We start from the raw sequence: 10,266 nt of genomic DNA, 5'->3' as shown, positions 1-10,266 counted from the left end.
ACTCCAATACATCTTGGCACAAGAACAGGTTCAGGATAGTTAACAAGTCCTTTTGTAACCCCCAGGAGCCATTAAAAGCCCACCACATCCTTAAAAAAACAAATCCACCAAAAATCTTTTCCTTATAGACTCCAATAAATCTTGCCACAAAAATTGATTTAGGATATTTGATAAGAGATTGTGTAACCCTCAGGAGCCATTAAAAACTCATTGCACACTAAAAAAAAAAAACAAATCACGAAAAATTGAATCCCTATAGACTCCAATAAATCTTGGCACAAGAATAGGTTTAGGATATTTGATAAGAGATTTTGTAACCCTTGGGAGCCATTAAAACCTCATTGCACACACACACACATACAAAAAAATCTCCAAGAATCTTCTCCCTATAGACTCTAATAAATCTTGCCAAAAAAGCAGCATCTTGCTAAGACTGAATGAATTTTTGCCAAAATGTTGGTAACAGGAAAAGTCTCAGCATTGCTCATCCTGTTTTTTTATTAATACTGAAGCTGAGTAGCATCTCTCTCTCTCTTTGTTCAAGCTAACTCCTTCCATATTTCGGAGGACACTGTCACTGCTAGCAATGCTTTTCACACAGGATGGCCAATAGGGAGACTGACTGCCAGCATGACATGGCTCGTGGCCATACATGGCACACTCAGTGCTGGAATGTCCAAGGTGTCAGCACAGAAGTGGTTAATGGACGATGTCTGTGCTGAGCTCTTTGTTGGATTGTCTCTGCTGCTGCTGATGTAGACAGTGATGGTGTTAAGAAGATTTCAGCCTGTGTGGAAGCTGATTGTCTGGGGATCTAGGTTGGTTGGTCATCAGTGGCACACAACACGAATTTGCTCCATTGCATAAATATTCTGCTTGCATGTGTATGACATCCCCCAACCTTGGCTTTCCTTTTTTTACATACTGGAGTATTCTAAGGACCAGTGATTTGCAATGAACACAACACTGCAAACCTGTCTATGGAAGCAGACATCGAACTGACAGCACTGCCCACTGGCATACTGTGCCAGCATAGTCTGAGTATTTACATATTAAGAAGGTAGGTACTAACCTACACATTTAATATGTTTGCAGTAGAAGCTGATCATCATCATGCACTATTTGTTGGTTATGTATGCACACACTGTAGATGCTGCACATTATGGTTACTGGCAGGTAATGAGTGTTTGCAGTCAATCATTTAGCATCGATGAATGAAAATGCAATTGTTTCAACAAACCTGCAGAACAGATGAGGTTAAAACTGTCATCATGCTGACAATGGGTTGTACAGCGACCTCTAGTGGCTGAAAAGAACATACAAAGGCTCCAGGATGTAATCGGATTGATTACTGTCATCCTGTGTGTTGGCTCTGTAATACATGGACTGTTTTCATTGTTCACTGAAAGGGAAACCCCTTTATTATTAAAAGAGAAAATTATCAGATGATAATGAAAAATGCTGTTGTTCTTTTTTTTGGATCAGTATGATGGAAATAGGACACACAAGTAGCAAATCTACAGTGTCCTCTCTGTGTACAAAGCGCAGCATTGCTAAAACTATAACCAGTCAGAATGATCTTGTAATCATTTGGTGTAATCAGATTGGGGCGGTCTAAAGCAGGACACTATCTGCATGGAGTTTGCATGTTCTCTATTCCGGTTGCGTGGTTACTAAAACTGGGGCAGACAGAATATGGAGCAGCTGTGCATAGCAACCAATCATATTTAAATGTCATGCTTTGAAAATGAAAGCTAGAGGCTGACTGGTTGCCATGCACAGCTGCTCCAGTCTTGGTAAATTCCCCTCCCTGTGCTTGCGTAGGTTTCCTCCCACACTCCAAAGACATGCTGGTAGATTTATTGGCGCCTGTATAAATTAGCCTTTGTATGTGTGTATGCTGTCCCAATCCCGTACAACTGGGGTGGGTTGAGGAAAGATCTTGGGATCTACTCTGTAAAAATTCTACTGAAAAAAAAGGCTCTCAAGTGCATCAGACATTGAGACCAGAGAACTGGTCCATAGAATCACCTTGAGTCAGATACAAACAAATATATATACAGTAAACATACAATCAGACTAATGGTAATGATTCATAATTGCTTGTTTTGTGTTCATATCTTACAAATTGCATCTCTAAAATTTAGTGTAACGGATGCATTCATTGTAAAATATGTGACAATTAATACTTTAATATTCTGCATCATTTTATAATTTTTCCAGTGTGCTTTCTACCACAATATTAGTGTGTATCGGAAATATATATATATAGAGAGAGATAGAGAGAGATAACACAGTGTATATACAGTAATATATATATACACAGTTGTGCTCAAAAGTTTGCATACCCTGGCAGAAATTGTGAAATTCTGGTATTGATATTGAAAATATGACTGATCATGCCAAAAAAATGCTCTTTTATTGAAGGATAATGATTATATGAAGCCAATTATTATCAAATAGTTCTTTGGCTCCTTTTTAAATTATATTGATAACAGAAATCACCCAAATGGCCATGATCAAAAGTTTATATGTTCTGGAATGTTTGGCCTTGGTACAGACACACAAGGTGACACACACAGGTTAAAATACCAGTTAGATGTTAATGTCCCCCATCTGTGGCTTTTTAAATTGCAATTTGTATCAGTGTATAAATAGTGAATGAGTTTGTTAGCTCTTACATGGAAGCACTGCCTAGGCTAGATACTGAGCCATGGGGATCAGAAAAAAACTGTCAAAAGTCCTGCATAACAAGGTAATGGAACTTTATAAAGATGGAAAAGGACATAAAAGATGTCCAAAGCCTTGACTATGCCAATCAGTACTGTTAAATCACCTATCAACTAAAAATGGTCTATATCTTTCTGTCTTGCCCTTCAATAAAATAATGTGATAATGTTTCTGTACAACTATTCAGTTCAGTCTTTTGGGGTTTGTATTACCTCCTATATTTTCTTTCTCAATATTAACAATTTGATTTCGACTGTAAATATTATATATATATATATATATATATATATATGTATATATATACATATACAGTATATATACATATGCATACATATACACATACACACTTTTTGGCCTAAAACCAAAATACTATGTGTAGTGGAAAACTAACACAGCACATCACCCTGAACACACCATTTCCACCGGGAAGCTTGGTGGTGGCAGATGTTTTTCTTCAGCAGGGATAGGGAAGCTGGTCAGAGTTGATGGGAAGATGGATGGAGCCAAATACAGGACAATCTTAGAAGAAAACCTGTTAGAGTCTGCAAAAGACTTGAGACTGGGGTGGAGGTTCACCTTCCAGCAGGACAACGACCCTAAACATACAACCAGAGCTACAATGGAATGGTTTAGATCAAAGCATATTCCTGTGTTAGAATGGCCCAGTCAAAGAATCTGTGGCAAGACTTGAAAGTTGCTGTTCACAGACCCTCTCCATCCAATCTGACAGAGCTTGAGCTATTTTGCAAAGAAGAATGGGCAAAAATTTCACTCTCTAGATGTGCAAAGCTGGTAGAGACATCCCCAAAAAGACTTGCAGCTGGAATTGCAGTGAAAGGTGGTTCCATAAAAGTATTGATTCGGGGGGGGGGGGGGGGGGCTGAATACAAATGCACCCCACACTTTTCACATATTTATTTCTAAAAAATTGTGAAAACCATTTATCATTTTCCTTCCACTACACAATTATGTTGGTCTACCACATAAAATCCCAATAAAATACATTTATGTTTTTGGTTGTAACATGACAAAATATGGAAACTTTCAAGGGCTATGAATACTTTTCAAGGCACTGTAGGTCTGGACTTTGAGTGGGCCATTCTAACACATGAATATGCTTTGATCTAAACCAGTCCATTGTAGCTCTGGCTGTATGTTTAGGCAGGGCTGGTGCTTCCACTGGCCGAACTAGGCAGCTGCCTAGGGTGCACTGCTGCCTGAAGTGCAGCCACAGCCACTGGTTTCCCTACTCTCTGCTATGGCCAGATCTAGGGGGTGGTGGGGAGGGCTACACCCCCCCCCCCAGATTTCAGTTTTGCCACCCCAGGCCGGTCTTTCTACGGACACTGTGCTTGGCCACTGAGTGCCTTCCCCCATCCCTGCACTCAAGGCTGGGACAAGGGGAGAGCAGCCTGGAGCAATGAAATCTGCAAAGGAGAAATGACAGGAGAGAGTTGTGAGGTGTGGGCTGTGCTTTCCTCTCCTGTCAGTGGAGTGATCTTCCATAAAGCAGATGACACAGGATGGCTTCTACTTCAGCATGTTCAGTGTTTGATTCATTGCCTGGCTCCAAGCTGCTAAGAGATGAGCAGAAGAGATAGGGGGCACTGCGGGATAATCAAACTGTGGACAGCCCAATCCAAGAACAAACCTGTGTCATTTGCTGTATAGAGTGAGAGCACAGCACAACCTGCACCTCTACCTGGTTTACTGCCTGTAAATTTGGGGGAGGGGAGCTTACAGGCTGGAGAAACTGTACACATTGAAAGGGAAAAGTGGGGTGAATCATTTGTCTGAGACAAGAGGTTTGTGCAGGAGGTGGGATGGGGGCGATTTATGCTGGGAAGAGTAATGGGGATGATTGGGGGGGAGGGGTAATATGTGCTAGGAGTAGAGGGAGGTTTTTAGGGGGGTTGGGGGGATTTGTGCTAAAAAAAAGTAAAAAAAAGGGGGTGGGATTTTGGTGAGGGTGGAGGATTTTATGGTGGGAAGGGTAATTTGGAGGGGTTTAATCTAGAAGGATTTGGGGAATTTGACCTAGGTGGAATGACTGACGTAAGAGGATTGGTGCTAGGAGAGGGGAGTGGGGGGTTGTGCTAGGAGAGGGGACTGGGGCAGATTTGTACTAGGAGGGGGGATTGCGGGGGGATTTGTGCTAGGAGAGGGGATGGGGGGGATTTGTGCTAGGAGATGGGATGGGGGGGATTTGTGCTAGGAGAGGGGAATTTGTGTTAGGAGAAGGGATTGGGGGGGGGTTTGTGTTAGAATGGGTGATTTGTGTTAGGAGGGGGGGATATGTACTAGGAGGAGGGGTTGGATGAACATTTGTGCTAGGAGAGGGTATTAAGGTGAGGGAATTTGTGCTAGGAGAGGGGGATTGGGAAGGGAATTTGTATTAGGAGGGGGGGATGAGAGAGTTTATGCTAAGAGGGGAGGGATTTGTTCTAGGAGGGGGGACTTAGGTAGGGAGGAAAGATTACTGCAGAGAAGGGTAATTTGAAGGGGGGTGTGGTAGGAAGAGGGATTTAGGGAATTTGTGCTAGGACGCAGGATTGGGGGGATTTATGCTAGGATTTATGCTAGGAGTGGAGACTTGGGGCAGAGGATTTATGCTAGGGTGGAAAATTTGAGGAGAAAGAGTATGTGTGCTAGGAGGGGTGAAGTAGAACTACAGGTAATGTTTGGGTGGGGATGCAAGTAGCTGGTCTTGCCTAGGGCGCAAAATAGTTTAGCACCGGCCCCTTTGTTTAGGGTCGTTGTCCTGCTGGAAGGTGAACCTCCACCCCAGTCTCAAGGCTTTTGCAGATTCTAACATATTTTTTTCTAAGATTGCCCAGATTGGCTCCATTTTCCCATCAACTCTGACCAGCTTCTCTGTCGCGGTTCATGCGCGCCCCCACCTGGAAATGCAAAATCACATATATGTATATATATATATATACACGTGATTTTGCGCACCCATGTCGCCCTGTAGCAGTATTTCTGCTATAGGGCGGTCTGGAAGCGGTTAAAGAGATATTAAACCATACCTCCCAACTATCCCTGATCTATAAAGTTGTATATACAATGCACTATTTTTCTTTCAAAAAGTGTTTCAAAGTGCTAAACCTTTCATCCGAATTCTAAATTGTTGCATTTGTAAATGTTTTAAGCAAGTGTAAAGGAATAGTAGCGGTAAAAAAAAAAAGTACTTGTAGGTTTCACTAATCTTTTTTTGTCTAATTGTTCTTTAAGGGGGCGTGACAGGGTGTGTGTCTTATCGCTACATACATTTGCAAATAGGTGTCCCTCATTCCCATCTCAAAACGTTGGGAGGTTTGATTAAACTCTCAGTTTTTTAACTGGGGGAACAAAAGGAAGGTGAGTATAAGAAGCTTGGAGGGCCACCATTAAAGTGAATATGTTGCTTTGCCTGGCATGACCAGTTCTAGAAGAAAACCTGTTTCAGTCTTTAGGAGAGGGGTGGAGGTTCACCTTCCAGCAGGACAATCACTCAACTCAATGCTCAGCTAAGGCTGTACTGCAGTAGTTTGAAACCAAGAGCCTTCCAATGATCTAGAAACAAAGAACCTTCCAATGATCTAGAAACAAAGAACCTTCCAATGATCTAGAAACAAAGAACCTTCCAATGATCTAGAAACAAAGAACATTCCAATGATCTAGAAACAACGAACCTTCCAATGATCTAGACTAGAGATGAGCGAATCGAACTTGGCGAAGTGGAATTGTTACTCAGGGACAGACACAGAATTGTTACTGAGGGACACAGAATTGTTACTGAGGGACACAGAATTGTTACTGAGGGACAAAGAATTGTTACTGAGGGACACAGAATTGTTACTCAGGGACACAGAATTGTTACTCAGGGACACGGAACTGTTACTCAGGGACACAGAATTGTTACTCAGGGACACAGAACTGTTACTCAGGGACACAGAATTGTTACTCAGGGACAGACACAGAATTGTTACTGAGGGACACAGAATTGTTACTGAGGGACACAGAATTGTTACTCAGGGACAGACACAGAATTGTTACTGAGGGACACAGAATTGTTACTGAGGGACACAGAATTGTTACTCAGGGACACAGAATTGTTACTCAGGGACACAGAACTATTACTCAGGGACACAGAATTGTTACTCAGGGACACAGAACTGTTACTCAGGGACACAGAATTGTTACTCAGGGACAGACACAGAATTGTTACTGAGGGACACAGAATTGTTACTGAGGGACACAGAATTGTTACTCAGGGACACAGAATTGTTACTCAGGGACACAGAACCCTTACTCAGGGACACAGAATTGTTACTCAGGGACACAGAACTGTTACTCAGGGACAGACACAGAATTGTTACTGAGGGACACAGAATTGTTACTGAGGGACACAGAATTGTTACTGAGGGACACAGAATTGTTACTCAGGGACAGACACAGAATTGTTACTGAGGGACACAGAATTGTTACTGAGGGACACAGAATTGTTACTCAGGGACACAGAACTGTTACTCAGGGACACAGAATTGTTACTCAGGGACACAGAACTGTTACTCAGGGACAGACACAGAATTGTTACTGAGGGACACAGAATTGTTACTGAGGGACACAGAATTGTTACTCAGGGACACAGAATTGTTACTCAGGGACACAGAACTGTTACTCAGGGACAGACACAGAATTGTTACTGAGGGACACAGAATTGTTACTGAGGGACACAGAATTGTTACTCAGGGACACAGAACTGTTACTCAGGGACACAGAATTGTTACTCAGGGACACAGAACTGTTACTCAGGGACAGACACAGAATTGTTACTGAGGGACACAGAATTGTTACTGAGGGACACAGAATTGTTACTGAGGGACACAGAATTGTTACTCAGGGACAGACACAGAATTGTTACTGAGGGACACAGAATTGTTACTGAGGGACACAGAATTGTTACTCAGGGACACAGAATTGTTACTGAGGGACACAGAATTGTTACTGAGGGACACAGAATTGTTACTCAGGGACACAGAATTGTTACTCAGGGACACAGAACTGTTACTCAGGGACAGACACAGAATTGTTACTGAGGGACACAGAATTGTTACTGAGGGACACAGAATTGTTACTCAGGGACACAGAATTGTTACTGAGGGACACCGAATTGTTACTCAGGGACACAGAATTGTTACTCAGGGACACAGAACTGTTACTCAGGGACACAGAATTGTTACTCAGGGACACAGAACTGTTACTCAGGGACAGACACAGAATTGTTACTGAGGGACACAGAATTGTTACTGAGGGACACAGAATTGTTACTCAGGGACAGACACAGAATTGTTACTGAGGGACACAGAATTGTTACTGAGGGACACAGAATTGTTACTCAGGGACACAGAATTGTTACTCAGGGACACAGAATTGTTACTCAGGGACACAGAACTATTACTCAGGGACACAGAATTGTTACTCAGGGACACAGAACTGTTACTCAGGGACACAGAATTGTTACTCAGGGACAGACACAGAATTGTTACTGAGGGACACAGAATTGTTACTGAGGGACACAGAATTGTTACTGAGGGACACAGAATTGTTACTCAGGGACACAGAATTGTTACTCAGGGACACAGAACCCTTACTCAGGGACACAGAATTGTTACTCAGGGACACAGAACTGTTACTCAGGGACAGACACAGAATTGTTACTGAGGGACACAGAATTGTTACTGAGGGACACAGAATTGTTACTCAGGGACAGACACAGAATTGTTACTGAGGGACACAGAATTGTTACTGAGGGACACAGAATTGTTACTCAGGGACACAGAACTGTTACTCAGGGACACAGAATTGTTACTCAGGGACACAGAACTGTTACTCAGGGACAGACACAGAATTGTTACTGAGGGACACAGAATTGTTACTGAGGGACACAGAATTGTTACTGAGGGACACAGAATTGTTACTGAGGGACACAGAATTGTTACTGAGGGACACAGAATTGTTACTCAGGGACACAGAATTGTTACTCAGGGACACAGAATTGTTACTCAGGGACACAGAACTGTTACTCAGGGACAGACACAGAATTGTTACTGAGGGACACAGAATTGTTACTCAGGGACAGACACAGAATTGTTACTGAGGGACACAGAATTGTTACTGAGGGACACAGAATTGTTACTCAGGGACACAGAACTGTTACTCAGGGACACAGAATTGTTACTCAGGGACACAGAACTGTTACTCAGGGACAGACACAGAATTGTTACTGAGGGACAGAGAATTGTTACTGAGGGACACAGAATTGTTACTGAGGGACACAGAATTGTTACTCAGGGACAGACACAGAATTGTTACTGAGGGACACAGAATTGTTACTCAGGGACACAGAATTGTTACTGAGGGACACAGAATTGTTACTCAGGGACACAGAACTGTTACTCAGGGACAGACACAGAATTGTTACTGAGGGACACAGAATTGTTACTGAGGGACACAGAATTGTTACTCAGGGACACAGAATTGTTACTGAGGGACACAGAATTGTTACTCAGGGACACAGAATTGTTACTCAGGGACACAGAACTGTTACTCAGGGACACAGAATTGTTACTCAGGGACACAGAACTGTTACTCAGGGACAGACACAGAATTGTTACTGAGGGACACAGAATTGTTACTGAGGGACACAGAATTGTTACTCAGGGACAGACACAGAATTGTTACTGAGGGACACAGAATTGTTACTCAGGGACACAGAATTGTTACTCAGGGACACAGAACTGTTACTCAGGGACACAGAATTGTTACTCAGGGACACAGAACTGTTACTCAGGGACACTGAATTGTTACTCAGGGACAGACACAGAATTGTTACTGAGGGACACAGAAATGTTACTGAGGGACACAGAATTGTTACTGAGGGACACAGAATTGTTACTCAGGGACACAGAATTGTTACTCAGGGACACAGAACTGTTACTCAGGGACACAGAATTGTTACTGGGGGACAGACACAGAATTGTTACTGAGGGACACAGAATTGTTACTCAGGGACAGACAGAATTGTTACTGAGGGACACAGAATTGTTACTGAGGGACACAGAATTGTTACTCAGGGACACAGAACTGTTACTCAGGGACACAGAATTGTTACTCAGGGACACAGAACTGTTACTGAGGGACACAGAATTGTTACTCAGGGACACAGAACTGTTACTCAGGGACACAGAATTGTTACTCAGGGACAGACACAGAATTGTTACTGAGGGACACAGAATTGTTACTGAGGGACACAGAATTGTTACTCAGGGACAGACAGTATTGTTACTGAGGGACACAGAATTGTTACTGAGGGACACAGAATTGTTACTCAGGGACACAGAATTGTTACTCAGGGACACAGAACTGTTACTCAGGGACACAGAATTGTTACTCAGGGACACAGAACTGTTACTCAGGGACACAGAATTGTTACTCAGGGACAGACACAGAATTGTTACTGAGGGACTCAGAATTGTTTCTGAGGGACACAGA

General features: G+C 42.7%; 1 protein-coding gene across 6 annotated transcripts in view; it reads left to right on the top strand.

The window, feature by feature from the left end:
• The first annotated feature begins 473 nt into the window (after positions 1 to 473).
• The window catches only part of PIGZ (phosphatidylinositol glycan anchor biosynthesis class Z (Gwada blood group)), a 28,982-nt gene continuing 19,189 nt past the window's right edge, over positions 474 to 10,266 (top strand). For 4 of the 6 annotated variants that reach the window (XM_089675607.1, XM_089675606.1, XM_089675604.1 and 1 more), the window contains exon 1: positions 500 to 1,060. The gene's annotated coding sequence lies outside the window, so the exon portion shown is untranslated. Of the gene's footprint in view, positions 1,061 to 10,266 lie in introns of all 6 variants that reach the window. The other 2 variants (XR_016312479.1, XR_016312482.1) reach the window with 2 other exon arrangements.

Source organism: Staurois parvus, unplaced genomic scaffold (assembly GCF_062004578.1).
Source record: "Staurois parvus isolate SC_StPar_1 unplaced genomic scaffold, SC_StPar_1.0 ptg000155l, whole genome shotgun sequence".
Taxonomy (NCBI): Eukaryota; Metazoa; Chordata; class Amphibia; order Anura; family Ranidae; genus Staurois; species Staurois parvus.
The sequence above is the reverse complement of the archived record's forward strand: the minus strand, read 5'-3'. Positions and strand labels throughout refer to the sequence as shown.